The 27067-nt window shown below is 38.8% G+C and overlaps 1 long non-coding RNA gene across 1 annotated transcript in view; it reads left to right on the forward strand.

Moving 5' to 3' along the window:
- The window catches only part of LOC112059798 (uncharacterized), a 79881-nt gene that overhangs the window by 48003 nt on the left and 4811 nt on the right, over positions 1 to 27067 (forward strand). The window contains exon 3 of the long non-coding RNA XR_002889071.3: positions 1684 to 1788. This is a non-coding gene — a long non-coding RNA (uncharacterized LOC112059798). The remainder of the gene's footprint in view (positions 1 to 1683; positions 1789 to 27067) is intronic.

Consider the following 27067-nt stretch of genomic DNA (forward strand, 5'->3'; position numbering starts at 1 on the left):
AAGTATCTTGTCCCCTTATTGGTCCTTTAGGTCAGATGCCAGCCAGGTTACCTGAGCTTCTTAACCCTTTACAGGGAAAAGGATTTTGGAGTCTCTGGCCAGGAGGGATTTTATAGTACTATACACAGGACAGCTGTTACCCTTCCCTTTATAGTTATGACAGAAACCTATTAGGATACTGACCCCATTGTCATTTATTTGACAATATTATCATATATGATCATTCATTGATTGAACAAATGTTTTCTTTGTGTTTTTCTTTGTGAATATATCTGCATATATAGTCTTTAACAATCTGTGCTTCTCATCAGACATACAGTAGTACACATGAGTAACTTGAGAACAAGTGTTTGCAGGATTGGGGCCCAGTCAAGTAAAATGATCAATAAATCAGAATATCTGGACTAAATATTAAAAAAATGGAATTACTCAGGGCACTTCCATATGAAAAGGATATAAATTACATATTGTGTAGGGTCCCTTAATGTTACTGTAGACTAGGAGCAAAATTGTAGACTGCTTTCTATCAGAACTATCAAAGTTTGTAAGTTTTTAAAAAAGTTTTATTAGTTTGTAATAAAATTAGGGCTGTCAAGCGATTACAAAAATTAGTTGTGATTAATTGCGCGATTAAAAAAATAATTGTGATTAATTGCACTGTTAAACAATAATATAATACCATTTACTTAAATATTTTTGGATTTTCAAACATTTATTTCAATTACAATACAGAATACAAAGCGTACAGTACTCACTTTATATTTATTTTTTATTACAAATATTTGTACTGTAAAAAACAAAAGAAATCGTATCAGAGGGGTAGCCGTGTTAGTCTGGATCTGTAAAAAGCGACAGAGTCCTGTGGCACCTTATAGACTAACAGATGTATTGTAGCATAAGCTTTCGTGGGTGAATACCCACTTCATCAGAGGCATGAATACCAACTTCATCAGACGTATATTTCAATTCACCTAATACATGTACTGTAGTGCTATCTCTTTATAATGAAAATTGAACTTACAAATGTAGAATTATGTACAAAAAATAACTGCATTCAAAAATAAAACAATGTAAAGCTTTAGAACCTACAAGTCCACTCAGTCCTACTTCAGCCAATTCCTCATACAAACACATTTGGTTACAATTTGCAGGAGATAATGCTGCCCATGTATTGTTTACGTCACCTGAAAGTGAGAACAGCTGTTCGCATGGCACTGCTGTAGCTGGCATCGCAAGATATTTATATTTATATTTATATTTATATTTATATTTATATTTATATTTATATTTATATTTAAGCTAACCTAAATCCCCATGTAGACAACACTAGGTCAACAGAATAATTTTTTTTTCGACCTAGCTACCATCTCTCAGGGATGTGGATTACCTATGGTGATGGGAGAACAGTCTGTGTAAGTAATGTATACACTGAAGCACTACAGAGATTCAGCAGTGTGCCACTCTAATGTCTTAAGTGTAGATGAGCCCATAGCTACTGCCATTATTTCTTGTTCTAAGAATGAGGAAATATTTCAATATATACAATGTGGTAACTTAGTAAACACTGTAATCCCCCCCCCCCCCTTTTTTTTTGGTTGTTTTCCTTATTTTCCAGATTCGCTGTCACACTGAATTTTTAACATATTCCATAAATACAGATGTTTCCTTTTCATCTCTCTCCAGGACAATTTGAAATAGCAAGCCATGTGCAAGCACTAATAGTTCTTGCAAACGGTGATTCTTCATCAGGAAAATGTCAGAGACCATTTGGGTACAGGATGTTGGAGGGTATGTAGAAACCCATATCTATTCTTTGTCTGATACAGAATACTGAAGCCCCACTAGTGGCAATGCTCTGTCTTCATAGATTAATAATAATATCTTGTTTAACAATCATTCCAACTCAGTCATGTTTTATTTCCTCCCTGGAGGACCAATTGCTTATCTCATCAAAAGGAGGATGATTCCCTCTCTCTGTCAGTTGATATGATCATTATCTGGACACACTACATCAGCAGACTGAGCTGAGCTTCTAGCCTTGCTGGTGGTAAAAGGATTCAAAATTCATGTTTATCATATGCAGAAGATTAATGCACTAGCTAGCTTCAAGCACCACATTAGCACTAAAGTCCATTAATTCTAATTATGTTTTGCATATAGAGAATATTAAAATGTTTAAATTAATAAAGGAGAATGGCCAGCCTCTTGGCACAGCTACTGCATATTAATGCAGTTTACTGTGCAGGAGGTGATCTCTGTGTGTAAAGAGCATTCCTCAGGCCAGTGGAGATTGAGCACATAAAGCAGTTTAGGGGACATGTGCCAACCACAGTCAACTCACAGCATCTCTCTTCATTAATCCATGGAGTACCTTTTGTGCCTGCTTCACAGGAGGTCAAGCTCATTAGCTTGCAAAGAAAAAGGTGGAGTGTTGGGGAGTCAGCTCATTTGTGCACATCCTCTGCCTTGGTGTGCAAGGAGAGAGTGCAAAAAAAACTAATAAGGACTAATTGTGTCAATCACAACTGTGAGCAATAGCCTTCTCCAAAGACACAGGGAAGGGCCAAGGCCAGGGTCTAATTCCTTTGTAGTAATCTTCATCTGAGTTGTAGCAGGATCTACAGTTGTAGCAGGAAGGTCCGGTGATCAGCAGGGCTAGTGGTCGGCTCATAGCCTTATAGGTTCTGCCAATCTAGTTTTTCCTGAGGGAGTCCAAGCTGCAGCCTCAGTTGCCCCATCATGTTCCAATTGCTCCCGCAGAGCTCATCACTACAAAGAGTAGGGGGACCCAGGCCAACCCACTCCACCAGCTCCCAACCCTAGGCCCTTGGGCATTTTTCAAAGAGTCCATCCATGTTACTGAGCTATGTCAAATTCTGTTATCCCCTGGGTCACTTCCTACCAGCCTAGAGCTCCCCAGAATGGGACATGGTCACAGGCTTTTTAGACTCTCCAATTCAGACTCTCCAATTCAGTTAGTCAATATCTCTCAGGGTTTCAATTCCCAAGGTGAGGGGTACCAAATTCTTGCAGCTAAAGCAGTCTTTACAAAGCTGTTGCCACCCCCTGCACATCACCTCACATCACCCTTGCTTCCTGGAGCCACATGGAGATCTTTCCCCTTTCTCCTGGGCTACCAGTCTGCTTTTTTAAACTGTTCCTCTATTGGGAACATGTGTTGCACCTACTGAGGTGCAGGGCCTCTGTAGCCCAGTATTGTTCTACTCCCCACTCTGGTTCAGTGTGGGGTCAGTTGACTCATTCCATAAGCCCTATTCACAATGCTAAAATATAACTCTTTTAGTTTCTTTCCCCTGGTCCTGGTTTTGTCCAAGTTATCCTATGATAATTGATTAATTTGGTGGAGAAAGCATGCAAAATTTCCCCCCATCAGCACAATTCCCTTGCTGCTAAATCCACTGGTTCAGCTTCCATCCCCCTTGTCTATAACAATCCCCTACTCTTTGTTTAGAGGTGTTTCACTTTAAAAAATTAACTGTTCAGATCTTTTTATTGTTGTTGATGAAGCTAACAAAGCTTCATTTCAAGTCAGTAGAGTTTATGGGATTGCCAGCCAGGGCCGGCTCTGGCTTTTTTGCCACCTCAGGCAAAAAAGCCTCCTGCCGCCCTCCCATCCCCTGGCGGGGAGCACGGCAGGGGAGGTCGCCAAGCCCGGCCATGGCCCCACTCTCCCTGACCAGCCAGAGCGCCAGGAGGAGGGCGGCGAACCCGGCCCTGGCCTCACTCTTCCCGGCGGCCGGAGTGCCGGGGGGAGGGCGGCGAGCCCGGCCGCAGTTCCGCTGTCCCCGGGTGAGCGCCGCCCCCCTCCAGGTGCCGCCCCAAGCACATGCTTGGAGGGCTGGTGCCTGGAGCCGGCCCTGTTGCCAGCAACAATAAGGAAAGAGCAAGATCAAACTAATGAATTTGTCACTGGGAGTTATCATTTTGGATGTTCAACCTTGAAATCTTGGTTGAATACCGTAATATTTGGTAATGAGTAAGTGGATACCATGAGATGCCTTCCAAAACTGCTTTAAAATAAAGAGAGGCTTGGGCCTAATAAATGTTAAATGAAAACTGCAGCAAGTGGTATTCAAGATAGACAAGGAATTACTAAAAAAAATGGTAAAACCCTGCCAGCCATGCTTTGTGAAAAGATACACATCCAGCTCCCACTGTCAATGGGCTATACATATATGATGGTAGAGCTTAGCCCTTTATGTTTAACTTGGAATACAAATAGGCCTGGTGGTCTAATAGACAGTGGTCTTGCAGTAGAGCTCTATAACAGTCAATCTAAATAGGTTACATAGTTTAGAATGTTTTGAAAATGTTCAGATGTCAGTCAGAAACATTATGGATTTATCAAAACTTTTTGAGTCCACTCAACACTACATAGTTTGTGGTACAAAAGTTTGTGGATACGTTGCAAGCAGTCTTGTGACAGTGACAAGTTAACTATATCTTATTCTTCCATTGCAACTATTTTTTAAACCCAATAGTGTCCTTTTTCAGCTCAGGCACATCTGTCTAAAGACTATATTTTTCCTGTTGTATAATAGGCATTCAAGATATTTAACTGGTCTCCAAAACCCACTACATGTTCTTCCTTGCTAGTCAAACCCAAGTCTCCTTAAAGAATAGTGTTTCACCCTAGAAACCACTTCACCTGGGTCCTGCTCATGCAAATAAATAATGTTCATATTCAGTGTTCCATAAGGATGGTATTTTTGGGGAAAAATGCATTAGAAGTCTTCTGTTTCTCCATCAATGTGAGCTTGGAAGATTTACAGTTACCCTGGGTGCTCTCTGTCACATAGATACTTGCCTGGTTTGTGCTGAAACAGCAAGCTGTGCTTGATGAGGGAAGGACCTGTGCAACATATCCAAGTGATTTACTTTTGTATTGAACTTTATTATACTATCTTTGTCACAAACACAACACTTTGTCCTGTGAGCAAATGGCTTCACTCTCATTTTGCTATGGAAGTTATATACTTTCTTGTATTCTAAAAGCAGTTTTGTCAGTTAAAGAATTCAAAATGAATTCTTCCTTCTCTCCCCCTAGCTTTCCCAGCTGCTTACCAATCTCCCATTGCTACTCCTCCATGTACTGTTTATGCTGGACTGCAGGCAATCCTGGACAAATGGAAGGACATGCCAAATGTCCAGTTTAGCAATGTAGTTCTACGGTATTGAAGATGACTAAATATGGAAAATGTGCAACAGGAACTACTGCAGGGGACTAGAGCCTCTGTGACAGCAGTAAACTCAATAATAATATTAAATGAGTGTATTTCTTGTATGAGTTTAATACAACTGGGAATTTGATACATCAAAGGAACAAATTTAATATTTCAAATGACTTGTTTGCCAATGATTGGCTAATGTTTCTCTGCAGTACTACAGTAACCCTAGAGAAAATGTATTGGAAGGAGCCATCATAACTTATTGAAGACTGATTATAACTTCCAACTAAATATAACTTTACTCCAGAAAGAATGTTATGTGTCATTGTAGGCTTCATATGCAATATATCAAAATAACAACCATGCATTGCTAAAGTAACTAAAACAGACTCTTCACACAGTTTTAAGTACATATTTCCAAGATAGATACCCCTAAATCAAAATATCAGTTTTCTCCTATATACTGTATCATTTCCTTTATATAGTCAGAGGAAATATACACCTTAACTCTTCATTTTTGGTCAATTTGTTTCTAACCAAATTGAACAAGATATTCCTGGCTTGTCTTATTCAGAGATACCCTAGAGGAAAATGCAATGGCAGCCATACAGCTCATCTACATATTCAACTAGGAATTTGGCACATAGTTTTAAGAACTGCTATGTACACCAGCAAAAATGCCAACATTATAGAAGCTAAAGATGGGGCAAACCAAGTGGAAAAAAAATTGACATGATGTAATTCAACAGGATTATACTACTTAGAGAGTAATATATGCCTGCATATGACATAAGATTATATGAGCTATTTTTTCTTTCATGGTTTAGAGATGAGGATGCTTAAAAATCAGTTGTAATCAGGTAATAAATTTAAATACTGTAATTTTTTAGAAGTAAGGAGGACTGTTGGGGTAAGCAGAAAGAACTAAGCTTTCTTGTTTCCAAATTAATACAGTAATACAAAAGTTAACTTCTGTCTCTTTAAATAATAGTACTTCAAAGACAAGGCTTCCAGCACTTAAAATGGCTTGCAGACCGATTACACTGCATCACTTAATTTATCTAAGTAGTTTCCCTATTTTAATATCTTTAAAGGCACACAGTCATATAATATCAGCATCACAATAAAAACAAATGGTTATTCTGACTAACATGAGGCCTCAAGTATTGGTTACATTCTGACAGCTCCTCTACCTATAAATCTTCAGAACGTACTGACATGAAGGGGCAAAAAACCCCACATAGTTCAGTCATTTTACCTTTTTTAACATATGACCTGGCTGTTTGGGGAGCTGAAAAACAAGTAGGTGATGGATAATACAACCAAACAGGACCACACTGATACACAAAAGAATTAGAAAATTTCAGAAGTTATCAAGTCTTGTGGAATAGTCATATATAGAACAAAAACATGGGACACAGTGCATAACATTACAGGCCAATAATATGCAGATGTAATTTAGACAATTGGAACAACACTGAACGAGCTTTTCTTCACTTCTGTGAAGTTCTCTGTCTATAAACATTAGCATGGCTGTTATATCAATAGCCTCAATTGAAAAAAATGGTTCTGAAGTCATTTAACCATAGGAATTAATAGTAAACGTTCCCAATCCTCAGGCCCTGGTGAGAGTCCAAGGGTGACTTTATCTCTGCGTTCCCCTTCCCACAGGGCTGCTGAAAGCCAATTTGGCAGCATCAGGGTATTGTGATGATTGGCATAATATAAAAAAATCTTGGCTATATAGAATCACAAAAAGAAACCTTTTAGCCAGAATGCTCAATTTTTTGCCAAAAGTGTATTTCACACTGAATAACGAACCAAGTGTGCACATTTCACATTTATGAATTACAAATTTTAAATGTTATATCTGAATGTTTAACTTGAAATTTGCACTATTTTTAGTAAGTTACATAAATCATCCAATCAGAGAACAGAAACAATACCCCATGACCAGCTGATCCAACATTAATTCAAATCAGTGGTAACTCTCACTGACCTGAGTTTTGAATCAGGCCCTAACAATACAAGACAAATTGTGAATATTTATAATTCACCATCAGTGAACATTATGCAGACTAAGAATTATTAACTAAAGAAATCAATATTTGAAAACATAATAATACATTTGAAAATTTTGAAATCAATTCACTGACAATTTACAAACCAAAAAGAAGGAAAAATTCACAAAATAAACAATTTAATATGAATTATTTACAGAAGTTCTAATGTATCTCTGTGTAGATCACATACTTCCATACATACTTATCTTACAGAAAACCGTGTATCTGTCATGAATGGTGGAACTGTAATAATTGGAAGGAGCTCCTCTCCTCCTTGCTCCTTGACTCTTCTTCAGATCTTCTTCCTCTCTTTTTTTCTTCTTCCCTTTTCTCATCTGTCATTCTGTGATCAGCACATTCATGAGTGGTGGGATTGTGGCATGACACCAAGCAATTTTTTTTGCAAAAAATATCTATCTGCTTTCCATAAAAAATTCAACATTTCATCAAATAAGGACACCCAACAGTTTCAATTAAAAAATGCTGCTACGGTGTACCATGGGAGTGAAGTTCAGCTTCCTCATTCTCCCATTCCCTTTTATGAGCTGGATTCACCAAGAGACTCTCTCACACCATGCCACAACTAGGGGCATCTTTCATGATACACCAGAGGAGCCCAACAAGAGGACAGATCTTGGTACATCATGGGAAATGTAGTCCAAACAGGGAGCCTAGCCCATATTGGAGAAAGGGGACATGACACAGCTGAACTATAACTACAACTCCCATGAGGAAATGTGGCAACATTCCCATTTTCGGGGGGAGGGAGGCAAGGAGGACACGGGGAGCAAATATTTTCAATTTTGATTTTTTTTCTCCAAAAAGTTCAAATTTCCTCTGGGGAAAAAAATTCTGACCAGCTCTAGCTATTATTCTTGTGAAAATGCTAGGGATAGAAGCTACTTTTTAACATTTTATTTAGAGATGTTTCTGTATGTAGTATGTACAATCTTGTTTTGTGTGTACTAGTGTACAGTACAATTTTGTTATATTTGTTTTACTTCACTTTTTTCATTATAGTTATTTTCTATTATTCTCCCAAATTATTAACTAAATAATTTAAGATTTTTAATAATAATAATATCTGCCTATGTACCACAAGCCTTATTCACATACTCCTGGAATATTCCTTTTTCTATCAAATATAAGGTTTCTACGAGCAGGTCCGATATGCTTAATTGAAGGTGGCACTAACAAGCAGCTCTTCTTTATAATCATGAAAAAAAAGCAAAGAAAATTGATGCAGAAAATGTAAATTAAAATAATTCAATTAACCGGTCAATGCTTGATTATGGAGGGATGTGTTGTCTCTTCATGATAAAGGCTGAAGCTATTGTTTTTTCTTGGGCTTGATCTTTCACCCACTGAAGTCAATACAAATGTGTCATTTATTTCAATAGGTGGAGGAATATTTCAGGATGAAGAGGGGGGTGTAGTTCAAGGGAAAACACATCTCTAGCCTCTTCAGTACTCCCCAGAGCTGGCCCATACCCCTGTGTCGAACCCCAGACCCGTGGAAAGCCCTCCATGTGGGCAGAGAGAAAGTGGGGGACTATTGCCATGGAAACATCTGGCCCTCCTTTCTGTGTTGCGAAGGGCCAGATCACAGATACATGATCTGGCCATCAATATTATAAATATAAAATATACTGTAAAATGTTAGAAATTCAAAACTGGGAAACTCACCCACAAAAAGTAATAAAAAGATATTTTGAAGTAACTTCTCACCAAATATTTTAAACCTCATATCATACTCACATATAGCTCCCTAACTTCAAACATTAGAAAGGAAGGAAATATGCATTTAAGGTACCCAGACATGTAATAAATGAATATTCACTACCAATGGTCATGTAACCTTTGACTGTATATAAAACAATTGTTCCCTATTTTCTCCATCCCTGCTTCGTGCCTTCTGTTTGCTTATTACACTCATTTTTTGCGTCTTACCTTAGATTGTCTTCTCTTTAGGGTAGGAACTGTGCTTATGTACAAGTGCATTTGTACAGCACCTAGCACAATGGGGACTAATCTTGATTGGGTCTCTGGGTATTATTCTAATATAATTGTAACTAATAGCAGTAATAGTCGTATTACCCCATCTAATATCTTTCACCCACTTAACCTTAACTTTGCCTCTTTGGTGCCTTATTTGAATAAGGGGTGCTATTGCATAGCTGTTGGCATGTGCACAGTTTATAAAATGAATATTTTAGGTTTTAAAAGTAATAACATCTCAGGATACATTCCTTCTGCCATAAAAGTCAATGGGGATTTCCCACTGGCTTAAATAAGAGCAGAAGCAAGCACTGAGTATCAATAAATTATGCAATAATTGTCTGAATTGTATTAAGGCAGGATGTCCTGTCTAGCGAGAGAAGGAATGAGAACTCTCAGTTCCTCGTCCTGCCAAGATGGCTTCAGCCTCAGCTGGTGGGCTTTGAGGAGGCTTTGTTGCTCCAGCAAGTTCTCAGGATATGATTGTGGAGGAGTCCATTTCTTTGGAGACTGATGGAGAAGTTATTGTGTGTAGACTGGTGGATCCTGCCAATGGCGCTATCAGCCAACATTATGAACCTTGTTCCTGTGGTGCCTGGAAATTGTGCTCCTAAGCTCAAATGTACTTATGGGGAAGCTGATTTGGAAAGTGCATTGGAGGGTGGGAAAGGATTTCAGGTGAAGGGATAGGCAGTAGGAGTATGTGTTCAAAAGGAAAAAGAGATTGCTACAGCTTCCTGTGGTGGGGAGGAGCTGTCAGAGGGAGCTCTGGGTATGTAGAGGATGGAACTAAGGTCCCTCACTGTGGGAAAAGGTTAGTAGGGCATGTTCTGCATTTCAAACACTGTATGGGGTCTTGAAGAGGGGAAGGAATATAGTGGAGCTTTGCCATAGTCAAGCTGTATGTATCAGAAATGCAGGAGTAAAGGGCAGTTTAGCAGCCATACCTCTGACTTCCCCTTCCCTGGTAAGTGGACAGGGGGCTGTTACTGGGGTCGCCTTAGTTGTAGGGGCTCCGTTCACTTTAAGGGATTCCAGTCAGAGGATTATTAAGGGTAGGAGTCCACCAGAGGAAAAAGTGTCAGAAAAGAGGCATTTTTAAAAATCTGAAGTGAGGTCTTTTGTTTTACTTCACCCTGAGGGTCCCAACAACAGAAAGAGAAAGACCAGTGCTAACAAGGGAACACAAAGACCTGTTGTGAGTGAGCAGCTGAGAAGTAGTGACAATAAGGAAGGACCTGAGGTACCTGTTTCCAGCCAGGAACTCCTGCAGTGCCACCAAGGGAAAAATCCTATGCAGCAGTCACAACCCGTCAGGATCAGGCTTCTGGGCAGGATGCTTCACAATGGAAACATTATGCTAGGATGCCTTGGCAGAGGCATGTTATTGAAGTGCACTACACAGGGGACATGGACAGATGTTCCACTAGGAATTTTGCTGTTGGGGATCTTTTGTTAATTTTTTTTTTTTTTTGGTTTCTCTCCAGCACAGCTGAAAGCTGTGATACACCTGACAGGTAGCAGATAATTTGATGTCAGCTTTTATGATGAAGTGGAATTTTTGTGGGAATGGTTTGGAATTAGGAAGGGGGTTAGGGATTGGAATGATATAATAGCCATTTCTTTATTCCAACCTGCTATTAAATGTTACACATTCGAATAGCTCCTAGCACAATGGGGTCCTGGTCTAAGGGTTACTACAATACAAAATAAATAACTAATAATAGCAATTGGTATAACAATTATGCTGCAAAAGATCCAACTGTATGTGCTGAAATTAACAGGCTATTGGGCCTGCTCCAAAGCACAATACAATAAATAAGGATCTTTCCACTAATTTTGGTTGGCTTTGGATAAAGCTCTTGGTGTATATACCACTGTTGCATTGTGAGGATCAAGGTTAGGTGCCTTCAGTCACCTGAGCAAGAGGCCAGTAGGTTACTAACATAAATTATGCCTTAGCAAGCCAGACCCTAATGCTGTTTTTATTCAAATTCTTCCTGAGGATCCACTTTTTTTTTCTGTTAGCCCATGAATATAAAAATGAAAAAGTTATTAGACTAAAACGATATCTTTTTTCCTAGAGCAATCGCTGTGGGGTGCACCTTGGATACCCTGTCCCTTTAAATGTTCAGGGGCATCAGTACTCTATCTGTTCCCAGTGCACAGCTTCACTTTCCTGTTAGTTTCAGTTTTGCAGCCAGACAATAAAGCCATCACAACAGACACCTATGTGTCTATCTCCTTCTCTGCTTGCTTCAGGAATATAGCATGCCTAGTGTCTGCATGGCTCCTCATTGATTTCACTTAGCCCCATTGACTTCACTGTGAAGGACTGGGGCTATAAATTGCAAGCTGTCTTGATATCTGTGTCTCGTACAATGTCAAATACATTGTAGACACTTAATCCATATGTGCATTATTATTCCCTGGCATGGTTTATTGCTATTCAAATACAATTGCATAATTTTACATTTCATTTTAAAAATCCATTAAAAAAATTGGATGCACTGCAGCATTTAAGGTTCATGGAGATACTGGGTACATTTCCTTCTGTCTCTTTGCCTCCCCACAAGCTGATTCGATTCACCATGGCCTCTCATTTCTCCCATTTGCCCTTTTCCCCAAATCTAAGTTTCTTTAAAGTTATAATATACTTAAAGTCTGAAATCTAAGCCTTAAACTAGCTACTAGTTCAACCTTTCAAGTACCAGTTTAGTTAGAAGCAACTTGGCAACCTTTGTTCAGTGTTTTCCCTTTCAAGTGCTGTTATTAACACTTTTCCCGGGCTGTGGTTCAAAGAGAAACTGCAACTCCTATCTTCCAACTGGCTGCTGTGCTCATTTTTCAGTAGACCAGAATCATGTTTAAGATTATCCTGTTTCAGAGTTCAAACACTGATGTTGCAAAAAACAAAAACAAAAGGAGTGTGGTATAATGCAAGCCATTTTACTTCCCTTTTAGAGGTTTAAAAACAGAAATGGATACAGGGCCTTAAATACTGGCAGAAGGCAAGACTAAGCCCAGATCTAAGCATGGATCTCACTTTGCTCTTTGTTGCAGCTACTGTACATAGGAACCATCAGTGCTATTTTAAAGAGTCAGTGGCATGAAAGTTACTGGGTGCAAGTATTTAAGTTGATTGCAAAAGGTACAATAAACTGGGGAAATTCACCGTCAATTTTGCATATTTGTATAGCACTATCTGGTAGCCCTGCCTAGAATTTTCTACTAAGCTGCAGTATGTGAAAGACCATTGCAAAATTTGAGAAAAGTATTTTAAAAGATCCCCTTAAAACTGGGTAAAAGCCCTGGAAATAAGGAAAATCTTTGATAAATTTCCACAAAAGTGGTAAAAATCCACAGGGCATTCCACAAACTTTATATACCCCTCTTCCCCCTTGAATTTTCAGCTATTCCTTTCTTTATATCATGTGCTTGTAATCAATTGTTTCCACTGACTACCTGAAATTTTGGCTTAGTAAAGACTTCAACATTGGTTGTCATTGTTATTGTTCTATTAGAATTAGTGTGAGAATTAGAAGTCTGAAGTTCCTAAGATTCAGTTCTTTGCTCAGGCTACTAGACCACACTTAATCTCATCTAAATATAGAAAAACAATTATGGCATCTCAGATATGAAGTTGTGATAACTCTTATAGAACTTTGAATTTCTAAGGGTGACAACTGTCTGATTTTCTCCCTGTAACAGATGAGATGTTGAGTAACTTGGCCAAGATTGCACTGGAAACCTGCTGCAGAGCCAGGAACAAAACAATATATCCTAACTCTAAATTTTAATAGTTCTTCCTCTTTTAGCCCCTGTCCTGCAAAGATTTATACACACACCTGAAGGGAGCAGCCAAGCAGGCCAAGCAGGCCCAAATAAAAAGGGAGCTGCAGGGCAGAGGAAGGCAGTTCTCTGCTGGGAGCCCAGAGAGGAAGGACCGTGTCTCTGGAGGGCTGAACGAACTGCCAACACCCTGGACAGAGCAGTGCTGCTATCAGGGACCAGGAAAGCGAGATACAGCTCCTGGCTGGCTGCTGGCGTTTGCAGTCTGAGGCCCTGATGCAAGGGCAAAGAGGATGCTGGTGTCATGAGGAAATGGTCTGACAGTTCAGTGCAGTAGCCACTAAAGGAAGTGGCTGAACAGCGGACTGCAAGTCCCCTGCAAAGGGGGAGCACAGTGTGTGGCATGGCCAGAGGGCTGTGTTGCTGGAGAGGACGCTGTGGTCATAGGAGAGATGTGGGTCCTAGAGCAGGAGTGATGGTGGTAAGACACCACCTGAAGAGGGCGCTGAGCTAATTCCCAAGACAGCCAGCAGGAGGCACCACAGTGGTGGGTGAACCCCATTATACTACCCACAAAGGGTTTTTCTTCACAGCTAATATATTAAAATACAATTTATGATACCACTCTAGAATTAAAATTGTGTTAGGAAATAAACTTGCAACCTAGTCTACACATAGAGATGGTTCTAGGGGTGGGTGATCTGGGCAGTCGCTACTCTGGGTACCAGCTTTCAGGGGGCATAAAACCATTTGGCTGTTTGGTTTGTTGGTTTGCTCTGCTGATTGGCAGGCCACTGCAGGATGTCAAAAATATTTTCTGCCTGGTCGTCAAAATGTCTAAGTCTGTTCCTGTCTCCAAATACCCTCATATACTGCTGAACCAAGATAATCTAGTCAGCACCTCACTCTCCTTTCTCAAAACTGCCCACACCTGTCACAAGGATCAGGAAACGTCCTTTCATTCCCACTGGTATCACTTTTTCCTTTTACTAGAATCTAATCTGCTTCCAGTCTAAAATGATCGTGTTACATATTTGGCAGCAATCCAATTTAACTTTTTTCCTTATGATAATGAAATCTCCTATCTTAACATACTTTATCCTTCAAAAGCCAGGAAGATAAGCATGAGGCAGCTTCGGCTCCTCCTGGTCCATTTCCTGTTGTCCAACAATTTTTATTATTGCTATTTAATTACTGCATTTACAATTTTAGTACTTAATTTTCTGGAGACCTTAATTTTTTACCCTCTCCTCTTTGGAATTCACCCTATCTTTTAAATGAATGAATTGGCAAAAAACAGTAACTGAGTCTTAAGAAAGAACTGTATTCTTTCTCATCAGGTGGTTTTGGTTTAGTCCAACCGCTAATAAATTATAAAATTGCAGAACTGCCATGAATCATAATGAATTAATAGGAACTATTTAATGCAGCACAAAAGGATAACATTCAAACTTTGCAACTCAGCGGTAGAAAAAAAAATCTGCTCAGTAGAACTTTCTGTGCAATAAACTTTCCAGTGACAAGTCACCTATTAAGAACGAAACTGATTTGAATTGTTTTATTAATGCAGAAATGGCTGTGTGGCTCCTGGGCAAGATGCTACCTTCAGCTTGACTATGGACACATAGACAATACAAACTAAAACTACCAGCATGCAGTGCATCCAGATGGAGAAATGGATATTGGGACCAATATCTCCACAGGACATACTTTTCTATGAAACAAGGGAAACTATAATTACTCTAAATTATGCAAAGTAAGCATGATCAGACAAATTGGGCTCCTGACAAAATGACAGTGCAGCCTTTGGCTGGGCAAAGTTTGGATACCACTATTCTAAGTTAATAATAAACTCAAGAGTAGGGGCAGAAGGTGCATTCCTGTAATGAGTTATGAGTCTCTTCTTATGCAATGTTCAGGGGTTAAAATTACAGATTGTTTATACACACTGTGTTCTGGGATTAATGAAGCAATTTACTAAAGCTTATTTATGTTATTATCTGAACTAATACTTTTATTGGAAAAGTTTCTGCTTGACATTTTGTGTTTTGACTGGCATTTGCTAGTTGCCAGATGTCATAAAGTAAGGACTGCAACACATGCCGTTAGCAGCATATGCCTTTTTGGGCACTGAATAGCATTTTCATACAAAAAAATCAAATGATCCAGAACATATTATGCTGTCATTTAAGAACAGCATCAGAACTGAAACATTTTTCATGCTCATAATAAATTTTGTTCCCCAAGGCTCAATCTAGCATTTTCTCACAATGTTTGGAAATTTAATGAGGAAAACATTTATTCTATTAATTGGCACTACTGTTTTTATTCAGAATGCTAATGGTTTTCTCAGAATACAGGTTTTAAGTAATATTCCTGGGATGGCTTTGATTTTCAGCTTTATCCTTCTCTACCTCATTGAAAGAGTCTGTCCTGTTTTCTTTACCATCCTATCTTCTCAATTATTTATAGTACTGACAAGTGCTTAGCTGCAGGGATAAAGGAGATCTGATAGTTGATCTGCTATTTTTTTAAAGGGATACAGCAGATTTTATTCACAACAAACTGCAATAACTTTTTTAGTAATGTGTGGGCAAATGAGGTAATCATTAATCATTCCTAATCAATAAAACTGTTGTGATAAAACTGTTAGCATTTCTTAAAGAAACAATATTAAAAGTACAACAAAACTATTCTAATGGAAAGGAAATATATGAAGAAAAGAAAGGGGCCAATATGGATCCATCCGGAGTTCTTTAATTCCCTGAATTTAGAAAAAAAAATCTAACAAAAAAGTGGAGATATGGACAAACTGATAAGGATGAATTCAAAAGACTAATTAAGCATGTAGGAACAAAATAAGAAAGGCTAAGGCACCAAATGAGTAACACATAGTAAGGGACATGAAAGGCAATATGAAGGGGTTCTAGAAGTACGTTAGGAGCAAGAGAAAGGAAAAGGAGAGTGTAGGTTCACTACGTAATGAGAAAGGAGACCTAATAATGGATGATATCCAGAAGGCTGAGGAGTTCAATACCTATTTAGCTTTAGACTTCAATGAATTTTGATCAGATATTTAACACAATTATTATTAACAACATCAAGGGGGAAGCTGGAACACAAGCCAGAATGGGGAAAGACCAGGTTAAAGAATATTTAGGTAAGTTAGATGTATTCACGTCTGCAAGACCTGATGAAATTCATCCTGGGGTACTTAGGGAACTAGCTGAAGCAAACTCAGAACAATTAGCAATTATCTTAGAGGACTCATGGAGGACAGGTGAGGTCCAAGAGGAGTGGAGAAGGGCAAACATAGTACCTATCTTTAAAAAGAGGTCACGAGGAATTATATATCTCTTAGCCTAACTCTGAAACCTGGAAAGATACTGGAATAAACTATTAAACAACCAATTTGTAATCACTCTGAGGATAAAAGGGTAAAAAGTAATAGCCAACATAGATTGGTCAAGACCAAATCATGCCAAACCAAAATATTTTCCTGCTTTGACAGGGTTACAGGCCTAGTGGTTTCAAGGGATGCAGCAGATATGATATATCTTTATTTTTGTAAGACTATTGACACAGTCTCACATGACATTCTCATAAGCAAACTAAAGAAATGTGGTCTAGATTAAATTGCCATAAGTGGGTGCATAAACGGTTGAAAGAACTTAATCAAAGAGATATCATTGGTTCCACGTCAAAATGGATGACATATACAGTAGGGTCTTGTGGGGGTCTGATACTGTTGAATTCTTTAATTAATGACTTGGATAATGGAATGGAGAGTCTGCTTATAAAATTTGAGGATGACACAGAGCTTGAGGGATTGCTACCTCTTTGGAGGACAGGATTAGACTTCAAAATAACCTTGATAAATTGTAGAATTGGTCTGAAATCAAAGATTTAAAATTCAGTAAAGATGAGTGTAAAGTATTACACTTGGGAATGAAAAATCAAATGAGCAAATACAATACGGGCAATAACTGGCTAGGCAGTAGTACTGTGGAAAAGGATCTGGGTGTTGTAGAGGATCACAAATTTAAAAAGAGCTAACAATGTGATATAGTTGTTAAAACTGCTAATGTTATTTTTGGGCATAATAATCGGAGTGTCATATCTAAGAAGCAGGGTGTAATCATTCTGCTTTACTTGCCATTGGTGAGACCTCAGCTAGAGTATTGGGTACAGTTTTGGGCACCACACTTAAAGAATGATGGGAACAAATTACCAGAGAACAGCAACAGAAATGATCAAATGTTTAGGACACCTGACCTATGAGGAAAGGTGTTTTTTTTTTTAAATGGGCATGTTTAGTCTTCAGGAAATAAGATTGAAAGAGGACCTGTTAAGAGTCTTCAAATATGTTTAGGGTTGTGATAAAGAGGACAGAAATCAATTGTGCTCCATATCCAGTGAGGGTAGGACAAGAAATAATTGACTTACTCTGAAAGAAGGAAGATTTAGGTTCAATATTAGGAAAAACATTCTAATTATAAGAATAGTTAAGTACTAAAAGAGGCTTCTAAGGGAAGTTGTGGAATACTGTTACTGGAGGCTTTTAAGAACTGTAAAAAGCAACCTCACTTCTTCAGATGCAAGTAATGGAAATCTCCAGAGGCAGGTATATATCAGTGTGGAGATAACGAGGTTAGTTCAATCAGGGAGGGTGAGGTGCTCTGCTAGCAGTTGAGGTGTGAACACCAAGGGAGGAGAAACTGTTTCTGTAGTTGGATAGCCATTCACAGCCTTTGTTTAATCCTGATCTGATGGTGTCAAATTTGCAAATGAACTGGAGCTCAGCAGTTTCTCTTTGGAGTCTGGTCCTGAAGTTTTTTTGCTGTAAGATGGCTACCTTTACATCTGCTATTGTGTGGCCAGGGAGGTTGAAGTGTTCTCCTACAGGTTTTTGTATATTGCCATTCCTGATATCTGACTTGTGTCCATTTATCCTCTTGCGTAGTGACTGTCCAGTTTGGCCAATGTACATAGCAGAGGGGCATTGCTGGCATATGATGGCATATAAAACATTGGTGGACGTGCAGGTGAATGAGCTGGTGATGTTGTAGCTGATCTGGTTAGGTCCAGTGATGGTGTTGCTGGTGGAGATATGTGGGCAGAGTTGGCATCGAGGTTTGTTGCATGGGTTGGTTCCTGAGTTAGAGTTGTTATGGTGCGGTGCGTGGTTGCTGGTGAGAATATGCTTAAGGTTGGCAGGTTCACCTGCACGTCCACCAATGTTATATATGCCATCATATGCCAGCAATGCCCCTCTGCTATGTACATTGGCCAAACTGGACAGTCACTACGCAAGAGGATAAATGGACACAAGTCAGATATCAGGAATGGCAATATACAAAAACCTGTAGGAGAACACTTCAACCTCCCTGGCCACACAATAGCAGATGTAAAGGTAGCCATCTTACAGCAAAAAAACTTCAGGACCAGACTCCAAAGAGAAACTGCTGAGCTCCAGTTCATTTGCAAATTTGACACCATCAGATCAGGATTAAACAAAGACTGTGAATGGCTATCCAACTACAGAAACAGTTTCTCCTCCCTTGGTGTTCACACCTCAACTGCTAGCAGAGCACCTCACCCTCCCTGATTGAACTAACCTCGTTATCTCCACACTGATATATACCTGCCTCTGGAGATTTCCATTACTTGCATCTGAAGAAGTGAGGTTCTTACCCATGAAAGATTATGCTCCCAGTACTTCTGTTAGTCTCAAAGGTGCCACAGGACCCTCTGTTGCTTTTTACAGATTCAGACTAACACGGCTACCCCTCTGATACTTTTAAGAACTGGTTAGACAGACACTTGTCAGGGATGGTTTAGGTTTATTTGGTCCTGCCTCAGTGCAAGGGACTGGTCTAGACAAATTCTCAAGGTCCATCTTAAGGTTCTAGTTAAAGCTGCATTGCCCTCCCCTTTTTTGGGGGGGGGGGAGTGAAGAAAAAGTTTCTTACAATTTCTCTTCTAGTCACTTAATTTTTGGCTAAAAAACACTTTTAGGGATGACAGTTCTTCAAATAATGTCATTTAGTATATTGACCTTGAGCATCTCATGCTTATAAATAGGTCTGCTATGTGTGCTGTATATACAATTGCTGTCATTAAAAACTGACTAGTTACCACCCACAGTTGTCAAAGATATTGGTGTATTTACCATTGTAAGTACTGTACTGAGGGTGCCAAAAATACTGCAGTAATTGTAATTAATATAGTGTACAGAAACCCAATTAAATAACGATATCCAATCTCCTCTACCTAGAATTAGAAGAACCGGGTACCTCACAATATATTATTCCAAAACTAATATACTGTATTTATTTTGTTAAATGACTAGATGGGGATGCTTCTGAGATTAAGACCACACAAGGATAAAAACTTCCCTTTAAAACTATGTCTGAGAAAAAAAATAACATGTAATATATTTTCCAGCAACTATCCTATGATAAATATGGCTTTTTTGGACAAATTAGTTGCATAGTTTAAAAACTTCCCCATATCTGAAAGAGATTTTAATTTTGTTTAATGTTTCTTACTACTATTTTAATATAATTAAATGAAACATAACTAATAAAAAAGTGGTATCATGTACATTCAAAGAAGTAGCCACCTAGATATGTGCATATAGTTTGATGTGTGGAGAGAGAAAGAGCTATATTTAAGGTCCAATTCGGAGAGAGACACTGAAGGGTGAAACCCCAAAAGGATATTAGTTAAATGGCACCTGCCTCCTTTTCTATAATATGGAATCCCAAAGAATAATGAGGGGCCAGCCCATAGAGGTCACATTACAGAAATCTATTTTCCTACCAGCTATACTATAAAAAAAGAAATCTTACAATTGGAAAGCATTTTGTAAAGAGTCAGCCTCCTCCAGTGTTCTGGGATCCCTCTGGAACCAGGGTCAGTGAAGAAGCCAGAAGTAAGAAGAGGTAGAATTATCTGGTACAAGTCAGTTCATGTGAATTTAGCTCTATTTTATTTAAACTGTATGTCTGCAGAATTTCCACTAGACAATTTTATGTTTAGCTGCTGTACTCCTTATTTGTATGCACAGTATTTGCCAGATAATGGGATTTCTTTGGTGGGGAGAGAAGATGGGCAGCCTGTTTAAAGACAAATGGATCGCTTTGATTATTCACTGTTAATTTTTTATGGTGTATGAATGATCATCTAAGTCATGTAGGTCTACAGAGATAGGTAGCCATTTTGTGTTCATTTCAGCACATATACTGTATCCTCCCATGTAGACTTTATATTATTTATCTTTTCTTGTATGTTTTATTGTTTATCAAAAATAAAAGTTAGACTTAAGTATATATATTTTTCTTATGAATGGAAAAATAACTCATCAACAATTGGCTCAGAAAGTGAAAAAAAAAAGCAGTAAACAGGTCCCTATGAGAAAAAAAGAAAAGTGGAAGAATTAAAATGCCTCTTATGTAAATATAGACATTTCCCATGTAATAAAAAAGAGATGTAAAATATGAAATAGAAATTTAGAATTTTTACTGCAAACACTATTAAAAATAATGGCAAGAAATCAACTCTGATTGGAAAAGTGAACATTTGCTGTACTTAAAAACTCGTTTTCCAGGTGAGCTGGGTGAAATGGAACTTAATAGAGGTACTTAAAAAGCATTTTTTCACCAAAAAAGGCTTTTTAGCTGAACGATGTTTCAGCTAAGAAGACAACTGGAATACCTCTATGTATTTTATCCAGTTCCCATGCCCCTTCTCCCCCGCAAAAAAGATGAAGAAGAAGCTTCACTCTAGCACCTGTCATTTCTTGTAGAAAGTTATCAAAGTCTTTAGAGGTCATTTTGCTTTTGGGATAAGAAACTGGAATTAAGACAGGATGAGTGAGTTTCATACAAAGGAATTCACCATGGATGAAACCATGGATACATTATGATTGAGTCCATAAAGAGAAATGATCTACAACTCATGAAAGCACCTCTGTCAACTTGGAACATGTTGTAAGAAAAGCACTAGTACTCAGGCAAAGAAGATGATGCCACCCCCCAAGGACTGCAATGGAGTACAAAGCCAAATTTCCTTCAGATGTGGAAGTGTGTCTAGTCTGATAAAGTCAGAAGAACTCACTGGAGCATGGCAATCACATACAGGGAAGTCTCTCAAATTCTGCTTGAAAACTTCATTATCACAGAGCTAGTAATGAATCTTGCAGTTAAACTAACATTCAGGCTTCCATTATATACTCATTTATACATGCTTAAACTATAACTGATCTAATGGTGATATCTTTTATTAATATTTCAACATTATATTTAATTATATTTAAACTAGGTTCGACGGGGACAGGTGAGCAAAGCCCACAGGTAAGTGGGGAACATGGAGACCGGGGAGATGGGTCGGAAACAAGAGGGAGTGTGGGCTATACTGGCAGAGAGAAAGGAGAGTCAGGACAAAACTGGGAGGAAAGATCAAACCAGTATCGTAGATGCCTATATACAAATGCGAGAAGTATGGGGAATAAGCAGGAAGAACTGGAAGTGCTAATAAATAAATACAACTATGACATTGTTGGCATCACTGAAACTTGGTGGGATAATACACATGATTGGAATGTTGGTGTGGATGGGTACAGCTTGCTCAGGAAGGATAGACAGGGGAAAAAGGGAGGAGGTGTTGCCTTATATATTAAAAATGTACACACTTGGACGGAGGTAGAGATGGACATAGGAGACGGAAGTGTTGAGAGTCTCTGGGTTAGGCTTAAAGGGGCAAAAAACAAGGGAGATGTCATGCTAGGAGTCTACTACAGGCCACCTAACCAGGGGGAAGAGGTGGATGAGGCTTTTTTCAAGCAACTAACAAAATCATCCAAAGCCCAAGATTTGGTGGTGATGGGGGACTTCAACTATCCGGATATATGTTGGGAAAATAACACAGCGGGGCACAGACTATCCAACAAATTCTTGGACTGCATTGGAGACAACTTTTTATTTCAGAAGGTTGAAAAAGCTACTAGGGGGAAGCTGTTCTAGACTTGATTTTAACAAATAGGGAGGAACTCGTTGAGAATGTGAAAGTAGAAGGCAGCCTGGGTGAAAGTGATCATGAAATCATAGAGTTTGCAATTCTAACGAAGGGTAGAAGGGAGAACAGCAAAATAGAGACAATGGATTTCAGGAAGGCAGATTTTGGGAAGCTCAGAGAGCTGATAGGTAAGGTCCCATGGGAATCAAGACTGAGGGGAAAAACAACTGAGGAGAGTTGGCAGTTTTTCAAAGGGACACTATTAAGGGCCCAAAAGCAAGCTATTCCGCTGGTTAGGAAAGATAGAAAATGTGGCAAAAGACCACCTTGGCTTCACCACGAGATCTTGCACGATCTAAAAAATAAAAAGGAGTCATATAAAAAATGGAAACTAGGACAGATTACAAAGGATGAATATAGGCAAACAACACAGGAATGCAGGGGCAAGATTAGAAAGGCAAAGGCACAAAATGAGCTCAAACTAGCTACGGGAATAAAAGGAAACAAGAAGACTTTTTATCAATACATTAGAAGCAAGAGGAAGACCAAAGACAGGGTAGGCCCACTGCTTAGTGAAGAGGGAGAAACAGTAACAGGAAACTTGGAAATGGCAGAGATGCTTAATGACTTCTTTGTTTCGGTCTTCACCGAGAAGTCTGAAGGAATGCCTAACATAGTGAATGCTAATGGGAAGGGGGTAGGTTTAGCGGATAAAATAAAAAAAGAACAAGTTAAAAATCACTTAGAAAAGTTAGATGCCTGCAAGTCACCCGGGCCTGATGAAATGCATCCTAGAATACTCAAGGAGCTAATAGAGGAGGTATCTGAGCCTCTAGCTATTATCTTTGGAAAGTCATGGGAGACGGGAGAGATTCCAGAAGACTGGAAAAGGGCAAATATAGTGCCCATCTATAAAAAGGGAAATAAAAACAACCCAGGTAACTACAGACCAGTTAGTTTAACTTCTGTGCCAGGGAAGATAATGGAGCAAGTAATTAAGGAAATCATCTGCAAACACTTGGAAGGTGGTAAGGTGATAGGGAACAGCCAGCATGGATTTGTGAAGAACAAATCATGTCAAACCAATCTGATAGCTTTCTTTGATAGAATAACGAGCCTTGTGGATAAGGGTGAAGCGGTGGATGTGGTATACCTAGACTTTAGTAAGGCATTTGATACGGTCTCGCATGCTATTCTTATCGATAAACTAGGCAAATACAAATTAGATGGGGCTACTATAAGGTGGGTGCATAACTGGCTGGATAACCGTACTCAGAGAGTTGTTGTTAATGGTTCCCAATCCTGCTGGAAAGGCGTAACGAGTGGGGTTCCGCAGGGGTCTGTTTTGGGACCGGCTCTGTTCAATATCTTCATCAACGACTTAGATATTGGCATAGAAAGTACGCTTATTAAGTTTGTGGATGATACCAAACTGGGAGGGATTGCAACTACTTTGGAGGACAGGGTCATAATTCAAAATGATCTGGACAAATTGGAGAAATGGTCTGAGTTAAACAGGATGAAGTTTAACAAAGACAAATGCAAAGTGCTCCACTTAGGAAGGAAAAATCAATTTCACACATACAGAATGGGAAAAGACTGTCTAGGAAGGAGTACGGCAGAAAGGGATCTAGGGGTTATAGTGGACCACAAGCTAAATATGAGTCAACAGTGTGATGCTGTTGCAAAAAAAGCAAACATGATTCTGGGATGCATTAGCAGGTGTGTTGTGAGCAAGACACGAGAAGTCATTCTTCCGCTCTACTCTGCTCTGGTCAGGCCTCAGCTGGAGTATTGTGTCCAGTTCTGGGCGCCGCATTTTAAAAAAGATGTGGAGAAATTGGAAAGGGTCCAAAGAAGAGCAACAAGAATGATTAAAGGTCTTGAGAACATGACCTATGAAGGAAGGCTGAAAGAACTGGGTTTGTTTAGTTTGGAGAAGAGAAGACTGAGAGGGGACATGATAGCAGTTTTCAGGTATCTAAAAGGGTGTCATGAGGAGGAGGGAGAGAACTTGTTCACCTTAGCCTCTAAGGATAGAACCAGAAACAATGGGTTTAAACTGCAGCAAGGGAGGTCTAGGTTGGACATTAGGAAAAAGTTCCTAACTGTCAGGGTGATTAAACACTGGAACAAATTGCCTAGGGAGGTTGTGGAATCTCCGTCTCTGGAGATATTTAAGAGTAGGTTAGATAAATGTCTATCAGGGATGGTCTAGACAGTATTTGGTCCTGCCATGCGGGCAGGGGACTGGACTCGATGACCTCTCGAGGTCCCTTCCAGTCCTATAATCTATGATTCTATGATTATTATAATATTAATTATATATTACTAAATATTCTCAAATGTGTTTCATGTAAAAAAGCACAGCATTTGGTTTACTATGTTCTGTAGCATCATATTATTTGTTATTCATGGGCATGTGAAATACCACTAAGAATTAAAGACAGTATTCTAAATACCAAAAGTTTCCCAAATGTTTAGCACAAGTTATCATTTATATGAAAATTGTCATCAAAAAGTCACTATTCACCTTTCCTTAGTTTCCGTCTTAAAAATATTCAGTCATCAAATCAGGAAGCAGGAAAAATATGTGACTTAGAAGACCAACCACACAATGTGAATATGAATAGTGAATAGCCTAAGTGAACTGTTTGGAACCACCACAATAATCTAGAAAATAATTTGTTCAAACTGTTCAGTAAATAACAAATGGATTCAAATGAAATTTTGATTGGTGTGCAAGAACCTCTTAATTCTGATGCTTACTCAAATTGGCCCATATTTTTATCAATCAGACCAATAGGACTAATGAGCTGATCCTTTACCCATTACATTCAGTAACACCACCACTGACTTCACTGGCTTCTGGATCATACTCTAATTGCACAGTAATGTAGCACTCAGAGTAAGAGTGTCAAAATGTCTGTCCAAGTGAGTATCATATATAACAAAGAGTGTAATCAGCTCTATGCCTATTTTATTTTATTTTATTTTTAAAATCTAATTCTTAACCATTACTTTTCAGGTAGGGTCTCAGCCCAAAGGTGGTTTTTTTTCTTTTCTTTTTAAAAGCTTGGGTAAAGTCTTTCAGCTATTCTTGAGGGGGGAATAACATACGTTTTCAGCTTTGGGGAAAAAAAAACTTTTCAAAGATATGTGTATGTATCCATTATTTGGATTTTACAGGCTGACATTTCCCAAATGATTTGTTTCTGATGACAACTACAGGCTAACTTACAAAGTATTTTAAATTATAGAAGATTTGAAAATCAGTTTTGCACATGCAAGTTGAAATTTCCCCATTCATTTAATATGTACAGGACTGTGAAACAACGTAAATGCATATCTGTTATTTATGTAGATTGTACACTGCTATTTCAGTTTGAAGAATTCATAAACACTGGAGTAGTTTGGTCATGCATTCAGTAGAATAATATTCTACCAATGTAGCAAGATTATTCCAATATAACAGAAGGTTCATGTAGTTTTTGCTTATTTTCTAATATATGATCCATAACGTTCAAAAACTGCTACAACTCTAAAAGGGAATCACACACCCAGCTGGGGATCAGGAATTTGTTGCCTATTGCTATTGTCAAATGCAGAAGTTGTGGCTATAGCTGTGTCTGATTTACTCTTTGTAGAACTGTTCATTGCCCAGTTAGACAGCCTTCCGTGGGATTGTTAGTCTATAAAACATCTGTGAGCAGCATTCCCATTTTGACATCCCATATGGTCTGCATGGATTTCCCAAATGACCACTGCAGTGCAACCTATTTTTTATTTTGCCAGCCAGACATGCCTGTAAACAGTTTTACTTTTCCCATTGTTTAAGAATGATTCTTTTTTGAACACTTTCTTTTTTTGGCATACAACTATGAACAGGTGTCACTAAATGCAAGCAGGAATGTGGTGACTGTGGGGGGGGGGGGCTGTCACAGAAGATGGACTTCCCTCCTCTGTTCCTATAGAACAGATGCCCTGTGTAGCATTCTGCAGGCCTGCCCATCTTAAACCCATTGTTATCTGGCACCTCTGCCTAGTGGCAGGGGTCCTACCAACACATACGTGAGCATCTAGCCATCCAAACAGATGGTCCTCGATGCAGGCAGCCAAAACAACATTTATGTGGATGTAATATGTTTTTTAAAAGCCATAATCCCAGCTGGGGACATTGACATGGCTGCCCTTCATCAGCTTTGGTGCCATTGCTAAAGTAATGTGCTGTTGCTAATCCGTTTCTGAGCTGGATTAATTTAGCAACTTAAAAAAAAAATGTTTTCCAGTCACATAAAGCCATGGAGTCTTGTAGAAGTGGGCAGAATACTGTGTGAGGACTGAGACAATTATTCAAGTAATAATATTTGGCAGTTATATAATGCTTTTCATTTTCCTACCCCTTAATACATTTCAGCTCATTCATTCATTAGTTGATCCTCAACACCTTTCAAGTTAGGCCTGTAAGAAACTGAGGCAAAATGAATAAGGTCAAAATTGTCAAAACACTATTTGCAGACTCGAATGCCTACACTTGTAGAAAATTCCTATAGAATTTAATATAAAATCATAACTGTTTCATAGTCATGTGTGGTTTTTTATCACCTTATAGAATTCAATAGAAAATTATAGTCCTGGTATGGAATTCTACAGGATGGTTTCATTCTTTTGAAAATCAATAGGAAACTTTTATAGGTTAATTTTTACATGCACTTACTGATATTACCTGAAGTAACAGTGCATGTTAAAATCACATATGCAACAGGTTCCTCTCTAACAATAAAAAGGCTTCAGCCAATTCCACACAGCTCACCAGCCTAGGACCAAGACCTGCACTGTATTGCCCTGGTCAGAAGCCTGATCAGGTACGTTTGTTACCCAGTCCGCCGCCCCCTCCCCCACTCCAATGTGGAGAGGACATGCACCAACTCTTGTTCCTGATCAGATTTACTTCAAGCAAAACCCACTATTTTAGTTCAAATATAAACCATATTTATTAACTACAGA

The sequence above is a fragment of the Chrysemys picta genome, chromosome 5, assembly GCF_011386835.1.
Source record: "Chrysemys picta bellii isolate R12L10 chromosome 5, ASM1138683v2, whole genome shotgun sequence".
NCBI classification, from domain to species: Eukaryota; Metazoa; Chordata; order Testudines; family Emydidae; genus Chrysemys; species Chrysemys picta.